Source organism: Mastomys coucha, unplaced genomic scaffold (assembly GCF_008632895.1).
Source record: "Mastomys coucha isolate ucsf_1 unplaced genomic scaffold, UCSF_Mcou_1 pScaffold9, whole genome shotgun sequence".
Taxonomy (NCBI): domain Eukaryota; kingdom Metazoa; phylum Chordata; class Mammalia; order Rodentia; family Muridae; genus Mastomys; species Mastomys coucha.
Window position 1 is genome coordinate 6715704 of NW_022196915.1, and position 10739 is coordinate 6726442.

Below are 10739 nucleotides of genomic sequence, written 5' to 3' on the forward strand. Positions count from 1 at the left end.
CCCAGCCCAGCCCAGTCAGCGCAGCCCAGCCCAGCCCAGCTCAGCGCAGCCCTGCCCAGCCCAGCTGTAGTAGGAGTTGCCCACCGAGAGGCGTCGAGTGTCTGTCTGTGTAGCAGTCCCAGAAGCCCAAGCCTGAGTCCCCACCCAGCTTTGTCTTCAATCATCATTTCTACAGGAAGCAGCGCATCTCCCACTTCCTCCTCTCTTAGTATCGGGTAGCAAGCCAGTTTTCTTGTTTGCTTCTCCCTCCACTTCAGGGCTTCCTCTAAGTGGCTTTGTCTGCTGCTGATGGTAATGTGGCTCTAATCCCCTGGACCCCTTTGTTCCAGCTCCCTTCCATCCCCCACCTCCCTACTGCACTGTCTTCTCTGTCCCTTTCTCATCTCCCAGCCCTCATCTCCCCACAGTGTCCACACAGTGCCTCAGTGGGTCTCCTCAACACCTAAACTGCTTTCTCATTCTGAACTGAAGCTACTGTTTTTATTGGGCCAGCGGTAGGCTCTGGTCCTGAGATCCAGGGCCAGCCAGCTCCTTCTGATTTATGGCCTATCTGCATTCCCAAGCAGCTTGCAGCTTTTTGTTGTCTAGTTTTTCCTCTGTGGCCAACCTTTCTGGAGCTTCAATCCCCCAAGGTCTCCCTACCACTGAGATTTTATTTAACCCATATGCTTAGAAAATAATAGCCCCACAGGACTTCTTTTGGGACGTGGGAGCTAGGCCAAGTCCTGCAATGCCGGGGTAGACCTAGCAGTGAGAACAGTTTGAGGAGAGTGTGAATGAAGGGAGTGGAGTGATCTGAATGGCCCGGATTCCCAGTCCAGATTCCCTCCTCCACCACACTTGTAGGGCTGAGGGGCCTCTTTTGCCTTTTATTTCAAATGATAGGATGGTGTCATGGATAAAGAGAACCACTGGCAGTCTGTCCACCAGCGTTAGAATCTGAGTTGTCATGTCTGCCTGTGAACTTAAGACAAATGACTTAATTTCTATGTGCCTCAGTTTCCCCACTTGCAAAAATCACACCAATATTTCACAGTGAAAAATCTGAGAAGTAAGTAAAACCTGACAGACACGTGGTGCTTCAAATAGTTCCCAGAGCAGAGAAAATACTCAGTTACTTTCTAGCAGATATTATTTACAAGAGATTGAAACTCGGTGACAAGTGGCTTGGACAGTCAACAGCCAGTGGGAGACCAGTGTTTGTTCCCCCTGGCTTTCCCCACAGTTATGTTCACAGCTGAGCCCTGATGCTTTTGGTAACAATTTACCCCAGGAAAAATAAAGCATAGTTTAAGACTTCCAAATTTTATGCCAGGCAGTGGTGGCGCATGCCTTTAATCCCAGCACTTTGGAGGAAGAGGCAGGCAGATTTCTGAGAAGAGGCCAGCCTGGTCTACAGAGTGAGTTCCAGGACAGCCAGAGCTGCACAGAGAAACCCTGTCTCAAAAAAACAAAAACAAAAACAAAAACAAAAAATGTACCCCAGGCTTGAATTATTCTTTCTCTGGATTAAGGAAATACTTTGTGGTAAGATACAGTTTAAACATCAGCAGGGAAGTGAAGTGGGAATCCTTGCTCCTGAAGGGAGGTGATACATGGTAGCTCATATCTGCAGTTTCAGTACTGTTGCCTGAGACAACAGAATCACTTAGAGCTCAAAGTGATTCGGTTAACATGGTGAGACCCTGTCTCAAATTAAATAATAAATAAACCCATCCTCTCTCAGAAGCCAGGCCTAGAAAGCTAACCTCAAGTGTTAGAAGTAGTCTGCAACTGTATTTTTAAAGCCTGTCTTACCTTCATTCACCAGGAGGGAATCTGACAGGAAAATCTAGAATTGATGCAAGCTCATCAGCTGCGCCTTCTTCACACACCCTGGGGACTACCGCATGTCATCCTGGCAGGCACAGAATTCAATCTCAGTGAAATATTCTAAAACAATCCCAAGATCCCTTTGGTTTTGATTTCAAGTTCCATGAAGTTTCCTGGAAATCTTTTTATTGTAAGGGACCCTGATGTTAAACTGACCCCTGCTAACATCTGAAAATTGTAAAAGAAAGTTGTTTTGTTTGTTGTTTGTTTGTTTTGAATTAAAGCTGAGGAACCACCTCTGAGGTAAAAACAAATAGAAGTGCTGCACTAGAAGAGGGGTCAGCTGAGCTCCAGTGTGGCAGGGTTATCAGCAAGCAAGGAAGCCTGATGCCAAAGGTTACCAGAAGTGTCCAAGGTTACCAGAAATGTCCAAAGTAAAGTATATACATACATACATACATATAAGTGTGTGTCTGTGTGTGTGTGTGTGTGATGCTAAGTCTAAGTGGGGGGAAAAAGTCTCAAAAGTTTGGGAAAATTATAAAAACAAGACTTTGGTCAATTTTAAACCAGCTGGATCTAGTATTAGTTGTGGATTCAAATAGATCTTTACTTTTAATTCTCTCTCTTCCTCCCTCCCTTCCCCCTCCCTCCTTCCCTTCCCCCTCCCTCCCTTCCTCTCCCCTCTCCATGAGAAAGGGATTGGTACTTCTATTAAATTTTTCTAAGAAAAATCTCTTTTAAACAAGAAATCACTAGGAATTTGTCCCTGCCTCCTAACCTATCCTCTCGACTCTGGTCATAAACCTCCCAGGAGGTTCATCTGACGGGCTCCAGGAGAGACTGACCAAACTCCTCAAACTAAAAAAAAAAACAGATTTTAAGATGTCCCCTTCCTGTCATTGGCCTCATTGATTTCCGTTCTGGCAGCTTCTTCTTTCAGGAGGCAAGAGTCAAGTGTGGGTGTGTAGCTCCACCGGGGGAAGAGATTAATCCAGTTTAGAGCTGGAACACAAGCATAGGAAACCGGGACACTGTATTCATTACATAGGGGAAAAAGTAAGCCTTTTACTTATGTGAAATGCTTGTGTGGTCAACTGTCAGATGCAAGCTACTTTACATACATTCGGTCATGCAGAGATAAAAATCTGAAAACATTCACTACTGTTCTTGTTTGCAGAAATTAATGCCTTGCCGTATGTCTTACACTCATCTGATAATGGTGGCTCATAGGGACACAAAGGGCATCATTTTAGCCTAATGTCCTCATTTTCCTATATTCTTGAGCATTCTGGCTAGCAGTTCTTAGTTCTTAGGAGTTCTAGATATTACTTGAAGCCTACTCCTCTCTTTATAGTCTCCATTTTCTTTAAGGAGACATATCAACCAACTGTACACACCGTGTTAAGATAACTGCAGATCCTCTTTTCTTTGCTGTTTCAAAGTAAATCAGTCTTTGATGGCTACCTCCAAATTACCTCTTTACCCAAGTTGTCCTCCCTCCTCCCCTGCCACCACCTTCTGTTCTCAATGCTTTGGGTTTCCCTGTGTAACTACAATGTTCTCTGCTGTAGGCTTCTACCTCCAGCCATTCTTCTAAGTCCTTACCAGAATTTCAGTTCCAGAATGAAGTGCTGACCCTGTCACTACTCTGCTTTCATTGCTACCTTCCTGCGCTCCCCATGGCTTATGATATGCAGGCCTAAACTTGTTGCACAGCACGCCAGACCCTACATGATGTCACCCTCTGCACTCCAGCCTATTGCCTCTGTCAGTCTCATGTCTACCAGTGGGTAGAGCCTGCTGTCCAGCCCCCACCTCTGCACCCTGACAATGTACTATTTCTATCTCCAAACACAACCTTATCCTTCTCTCTAGGATGTATTCTGGAGAGCCCCTGTTTGTCACTCAACACAGCCTTTCTTAGAAGACTTCTGCGATGGTTAACTTTTGTTGTCAACTTGATTTTTTTTTTTATTTGCAAGCTTCTTTTTATTCTTTTTTCTTTTTTTAGTTATTATTTTTTAAATTGGATATTTTCTTTATTTACATTTCAAATGTTATCCCTTTTCCAGGTTTCCCTCCCTCCCGGAAACACCCTATCACATCCTCCTTCTCCCTGATTCTATGAAGGTGTTCTTCCACCCACTCACCCACTCCTACCTCCCCACCCTCGATTTCCCTACACTGGGGCATCTATTCAGCCTTCATAGGATCAAGGACCTCTCCTCCTATTGATGCATGGCAAGGCCATCCTCTGCTACATATGCAGCTGGAGCCATGTGTGCTCCTGTTTTGATGGCTTAGTTTCTGGGAACTCTGGGGAGATCTGGTTGGTTGGTATTGTTCTTCACATGGGGTTGCAAACCCCTTCAACTCCTTCAGTCCTTTCTCTAACTCCTCTATTGGGGACCTAGTGCTCAGTCCATTGGTTGGCTGTGAACATACAAACATCTGCCTCTGTATTTGTAAGGCTCTGGTAAGGCCTCTCAGGAGACAGCCATATCAGGCTCCTTTCAGCATGCACAACCCACAATAGTAGGTTTAATAACTGTATACGGGATGAATCCCCAGGTGAGACAGTCCCTGGATGGCCTTTCTTTCAGTCTCTGCTCAACACTTTATCTCCATATTTGCTCCTGAGAGTATTTTGTTCTCCTTCTAAAAAGAACTGAAACACCTACACTTCGGTCTTCCTTCTTATTGAGTTTCATGTGGTCTGTGAATTGTATCCTGGTTATTTGGAGCTTTGGGACTAATACCCACTTATCAGTGAATGCATACCATGTGTGTTCTTTTGTGGTTGGGTTACCTCACTCAGGATGATATTTTCTAGTTCTATCTTTAAAAGGAGATATCTGTGGAAGTGTCTGTGAAGATGTTTCCAGAAGCACTTCTCTGGGGTCGGGGGATTGGGAGAGCATCATTCCATGGAATGAAAGCCCAGAGTGAATGAAAAGGGAAGAGGGGGAAGCAGGCTGCACACTTCCTTTGCTGTGCTGTGGCAACCACTGTAGATGGTGGCCTCTCATGCTGTGCTGTGGCAACCACTATAGATGGTGGCCTCTGATGCTGTGCTGTTCAACCACTATAGATGGTGGCCTCTGATGCTGTGCTGTTCCAGCCACTATAGATGGTGGCCTCTGATGCTGTGCTGTTCCAGCCACTATAGATGGTGGCCTCTGATGCCTTCCTCCCTTAAGTGGCTTTTCATGGAGATTTTGTCACAGCATAAGAAAGAAAAGAGTCTCCCCTGGCCACCCACGTAGGCAGGCAGAGCAGGGACTCTCCTCTGCAGGTTCATTCTGCCCTGCCCCCACTCTACTGCAACACGGTTGTTTTAATGTTGATCAGCTGTATGTCTGTCTCATGCCTCTGTTAGGGACCCCTTTGTGTTTCCTCACTAATGTAGCAGTTAGTTCATAGAAGTTTGCATACTGAAAAGCAATAACTGCTGCAGAAATTCCTAAACTATGTCTTTCTTTGGATACTTTGGAAGGGGGAGGGGAAGGGGATGGTCTGAGATGATTACTTAGCCCGAGTGTAAAGAAACAATTCCACCCTCCCCTCTCCCTCTCTCCTCTACAAACTTCAGGAAACCATGCTATATGTACATCAACTTCTGAATATTTGTTATGTAGGCAACCATAAAGAAGTCTGGGGCAATGTCTTGTTCCATTTTGGCACTGAAATGTTTATAAAGAAGCATAGTCCGGCAGCAAAAACTCATTTAAAAAATTAAAATGAGATGGAAAACAGGAAGGAAAGCCATTCTGTCCTTGAATCTATGGAGGAACTTTACAAGAGGCCAGTGTACAACCAGCAACACTCTTACACCCCTTCTGCATACACCAAACAAAGTCTTTACTGCCTCGAAGCTGTCCCTGAGCCTCTCATATGCCAAATCCCCAAACTCATTCTCTAATCTCTTTACCATGCTTCACTTCCACCACCACACCACACCATCACCACCATCACCACCACCACCACCATACAACTACACCATATAACCACACTACCACCATCACCACCACCACCATCATCATCACCACACTACACCACCACCACACCACCACCACACAACTACCACCATACAACCACCACCATCACCACCACATTACCACTGCACCATACAACTACACTTCCACCACTTCCACCACCACCACCATCACCACCTCCACCACTACCACCACCACCACTACCACCACCACCACCTTATCATGCCCAGCTAGCTCTATGCTGTTTCAATTGACTTGCCTCCTCTGACTAAACCCCTCTTAATTCTCTTTCCATATCTTAGTTCTCTCTTGCTTTCTGTCTTTCCCCATCTCCCTCTGTCTTACAGATTCTGACCACAACCCATATCAACAAAACCAACTTGCAGGGTAGTGAAGAAAGAAGAGTGAAATGGGAAGAACAAATTCACATACTAATAACTCTTGCCCACTTGCATGCATAGATGATATCTAATGACTCACTGAGTTACTGTGCAGCAGCAGTGAAGAAGAAAAACATTAACTCTTGAGCTGTTATTTTCTCACTGAAGAAACAGCACCAGGCATTTTGCAGGCCAGCTAGAGGGAGTAGAAAGCTCACTAAAGAGTTCTTCAACAGGCATCACCACATCCTGATTTATGCACTGTGGGCTCATTCTCTCCCATAGCCATCCAGCCCAGCTGTTAAAGGAACTGAGAATACAGAATCAATCGTATTGGCTTAAAGAGAGTCAGAGGTCGTATGCAGAAGTAACCTTTCTTGAGCAACAGTAGCCAACAGTATTGACCACTGCATATGTCAGCCTGTGTCTCAGTCTAGTGGGACAAAGCGTAGTAAGAGTGAGGATAAGGTCAGCATTATCCCTTGGGTATAAATAGGGAACTGTTTTGGTTACCTTTGTGTCCTGGGACCACATACGTGACAGAAGCAGCTTAGGAGATGAGAGATTTATTTTGCCTTATGGTCAGGGGAATACAGTCCATTGTGATGGGGAAAACACGGTTGCTGACATGGCTGGTCTATGGAGGCAGGAGCTTGCCATGGGGATTGTTCACATTTGGTGGATCTTCATGATCCAACTACTTCCAAAACAAATCTCATCAGCTGAGAATCAAAGTGTTCACATACTTTGAGGAGGTACTGGAGATACCAGCCAGAATGGGTTCATCCTGGTGCCTAGTATATATAGAAAGCACAGCACACATTAAATCTTGGTTAGGTGGATGCACGAAGAACACCAGAAATAACAGAGACTATCACATTAAGTAAATGACAACTTTTATTTTTGATAAGAGCCAAGGTGTCTAGGCTGACGAGATGGCTCTGTGGGCCAAGTACTTGCCATGCAACCCTGATCAGTCTCTGGAACTCACATATAGGTAGAAGAAGAGAACCAGCTCCCAAAAGTTGTCTTCTGATGCTCATACAAGCACAGGCACACACCCCACGTTCGTACACCACTCTTTCTACTATTGTTAACAATAAGGAAATTACCAAAGCTCCTGGAGGTGGTATGGAGGATGGAGGCTTGCTGGTGGGGACTTCTGATTCCCCTGGTGTACAACAGTGACTCTGTGGCCGTGGCATCACGTCATGTCTTCTGATAACTTGACTTTCTTCCTCAGCCAAAGGAAATTGCTTCACAACCTGGGGGACTGCTTTCTCCCACTTTTGCCTGGAAAATGGTTCCTCTACAGTGTGCCTTTGAAGACTGAGGAAGGAAATCCTTGACGGTATGCATCGGTGCAGTTGATGCTGAGGTTGCGGCCTCATTTGAATCCATTGACTGGAATAATACCACGTGAATCCATTGACTGGAATAATACCACGTGTGTGTATTTTTCGTGAAGACATGCTTCGCTGCTGTGAGCTGCTTTCCTCCTGGCATCAGTGACTGTAATCCTCCACATCTTATCAGTACTGCAGAGGACAAGACATTCCCAGAGGTGCTGCTGGCTTATTTCAAGAAGGACAAGAAGAATTTGTCTCTTAAAGACCCACTTTAAAATAAGATCTCCAAAAAGATAACTCAAAAAGGCCAGCCATACAAACAAAATACAGTTTAGTGTGTTCTTATGATAAGAGGGAAAAAAGGTGAACAGTTGCCTTTAAAATTCAGGACTTCCTCTCATGCACTACGAAACAAAACTATTTTCAAAGGATAGTCAAATAGAGGAGATTAAACAGGCAACAGGTAATGAAGCCACTGACAGATGCTGGGAGACAAAAGTCTGTTCCCTGAACGATATTATTTTACTCTTTCTGTGGGGAGGGGGAAAGTAAATTCAGTTTAAAGGGGATGGAAGTGTTGCTGGAATTAGTCATTTAGTAGCACGTGCTTTTTCTCTAAAATTGCATGTAATTACATGTTCAAACGTGCAAATACTTATTAGGATCTTCCTAGGAAATGGAATATGGCACCTGTTTCACAGTGTATACAATCAAAGGGAGTCAACAAAGAAAATAGTTAGCAGAAAAATATATGTATACTGTTCCACATTAAACCCTGTAGAGGAAAACAAAAGGGTTCGGAGGGGCAGGAACACATGGCCTATTTTAAGTAAGACGATTTTCAGTGCTGAGTTTTTTCTTTGATCTCTCTCTTCCCCCACACTTTCCGATTCATTCCTAGTTTTCTTTGCTCTGTCCTCTGCCTACAAGATCTTCAAGATGGGTCCTTAGTCCTGACTATTCTTGTCTCCTGCTTATACTCAGCTGTTCCCTCCTTGCACTGAACTTAGCTGTATGACAAAATGCTCTAGAGTCTCCAGCTTGGCTTCTCCAATCAGCCATTAGGTGAGTCCAGGTGGCATGTTGTGAGGGCACTCAAGAGCAGCTCTGTGGAGAGAGAACGGCTCCTAGATCTCCTGACAAGAGCCAGCAGCCACCTGAAGCCTTGGGAGCCACCTTGGGAGTGGCTTACCGACCCTCCAATCAGGGAAAGCTTTCAAATAACTGACATCCTGACTATAATATCACGTGAGAAGGGGCCTGAAAATACAAAGACTAGCTCCCAAATTCATGACTCACAGAGACTACAAGAAATAGTTACTGTGTATTGTTTTCAGCGTCTATGTGTTGGGGAGAATTCTTTTTGCAGTAACACTGTATCACTCTGGCTCTTTCTGCCTCTGCTTTCCATCAGTGTTTGGCCAATGGACTGGAAGTGAAGTCAGCATGTTCCTTACCACACTGCTTTGGTTCTGATTTCCTTCCACAAAAGCCACAAGTCCTCTGGACATGCCTGTTGTTCCCAGGACTGCAGCTGTCTGTGCTCCTGCAACACTAGCTCCTGCAAGTCTGGATGTGGCACTGGATCTTGCTGTGGTTCCCTTAACCCTCCACACACCATTGTGACCAGTCCCTTTCCTCTTGCAAAAATTGCCTGTCTTGTTTCTAGGCTCTCTGCATAGATAACCTGGAGGAAATGAGAGAAAGCCTTCTCGTTTCTAGGGCACAGTGTTCAACAAGTGTAAAGCCCCTGGGATGAGCAGATGTTTTCAAGGAATACTGAAGAGAGAACATGGGGAAGGAATGCAGGAGAGATCTGGGGTGTGGGGATGGGGAGGTTGTCAGGAGCAACATTTGAATGGGTTTTGTGGTTGATGGTGATTTAGTGTGGCACACAGCAGTGGGGTGGACTGGGGAACAAGCTGACGGGCATGGCAGGGTCTGAACTGCCTGATAAGACAAGAGTGAAGGTTTTAAGCACCCCCCCCCCCCATGGGTTTTTTGTTTTGGTTTGTTTTGGTTTTATTTTTGGCTTGTTTGTTTGTCTGTGTGTTTGTTTGTTTGAGTTGGGCTTTCTCTGTGTAACAGCCTTGGCAGTCTTGGAATACTCTATAGAACAGGCCACCCTCAAAATCAGAGATTCCCCCTGCCACTGCCTCCTGAGGGCTGGGGTTAAAGGCTTGTACCACGACCACTGGGCTACTTTTATTTTAGTTTACAAAGATTGTTGTAATGACAGATAATAAAGGCATGAAGGCGTGAGTCAGGGTATGTGTTCAAATAAAGGTTGTGAAAATTTGTTGGACATGAGAGAAGGAGAGGAGGAGGAAGAAAGGTTCAAAGTGAGCAATGGAGGCTGGAGCCATGTACAGAGATGAGAGCAGGGTGAAGCCAAAGAGTCTGCAGAGAGGAGGGAAAAGTCAACAATTTCCTCATCTCAGCTTGTACAGGAAAAGAAAAAACTACTTTTTTTTTTTTTTTTTAAAAAAAAGACTTTATTTTACAAGAAAAAAGCTTTTTACAGCCACACCAACACTCTACTCCGGTCTCTTGGCTTGTTCCAGTGTTGCCAATAAAAGACTTTTAAAAGCAAATAGTGTTTCCTCAACTTTATTGTGTGACAGTCTTCCTTTAAAAGTCACACCAGTAAACCTAGAAGGGAAATCTGTGCCTGGTGAGGGTCCAGACTCCTCTTTGTCAGCAAGCATCAATCTGCCAGTAAGTGGATTCTGTCTTGGTTTCCTCATTGAAGACTCTAATGACCAGGCCTATAAAAAAACGCAGCCAAATCCACTTTGAATCTGAAAGCTGATTACTTTTAACTAAACAAGTGTGACAGGAAACAAGACTCAACATACACTTCTGCTTTTCTCGGACAGCACCCTGAGCTTTGTTTCCGCTGCAGCCATAAACTTAGAGCAGTACGGGTACCGAGGCAAAATCTTCTCCTGCAACAGGATACTGCCTTTCCCTGCAGGCTGCGAGCTTCAGGCAGCCTGGGGTTAGAAAACTTCCTTTAACTGACTTAACCTGTCAGAGCCCTGTGTCCTGTGCAGCAGAGGAGAAAGGGAAGTCCTCTGCTCTCTGTGGCATCTGACACAAGCTCAGTACCTTCCGGCTTCATGTTGCCGGCGCCTGCACAGTCCTGTCTCGAGGCCAGAGTTTGGAGCTTCGCTTCTTTTCTTTTCTTTTCGTTTCTT

General features: G+C 45.0%; 1 protein-coding gene across 1 annotated transcript in view; it reads right to left on the bottom strand.

Annotated features, from left to right (window-relative positions):
- Gng2 (G protein subunit gamma 2) overlaps positions 1-251 on the bottom strand; it is a 94434-nt gene extending 94183 nt beyond the window's left edge. Inside the window, exon 1 of the mRNA XM_031362889.1 lies at positions 85-251. The gene's annotated coding sequence lies outside the window, so the exon portion shown is untranslated. The remainder of the gene's footprint in view (positions 1-84) is intronic.
- Between the last annotated feature and the right edge of the window lie 10488 nt (positions 252-10739).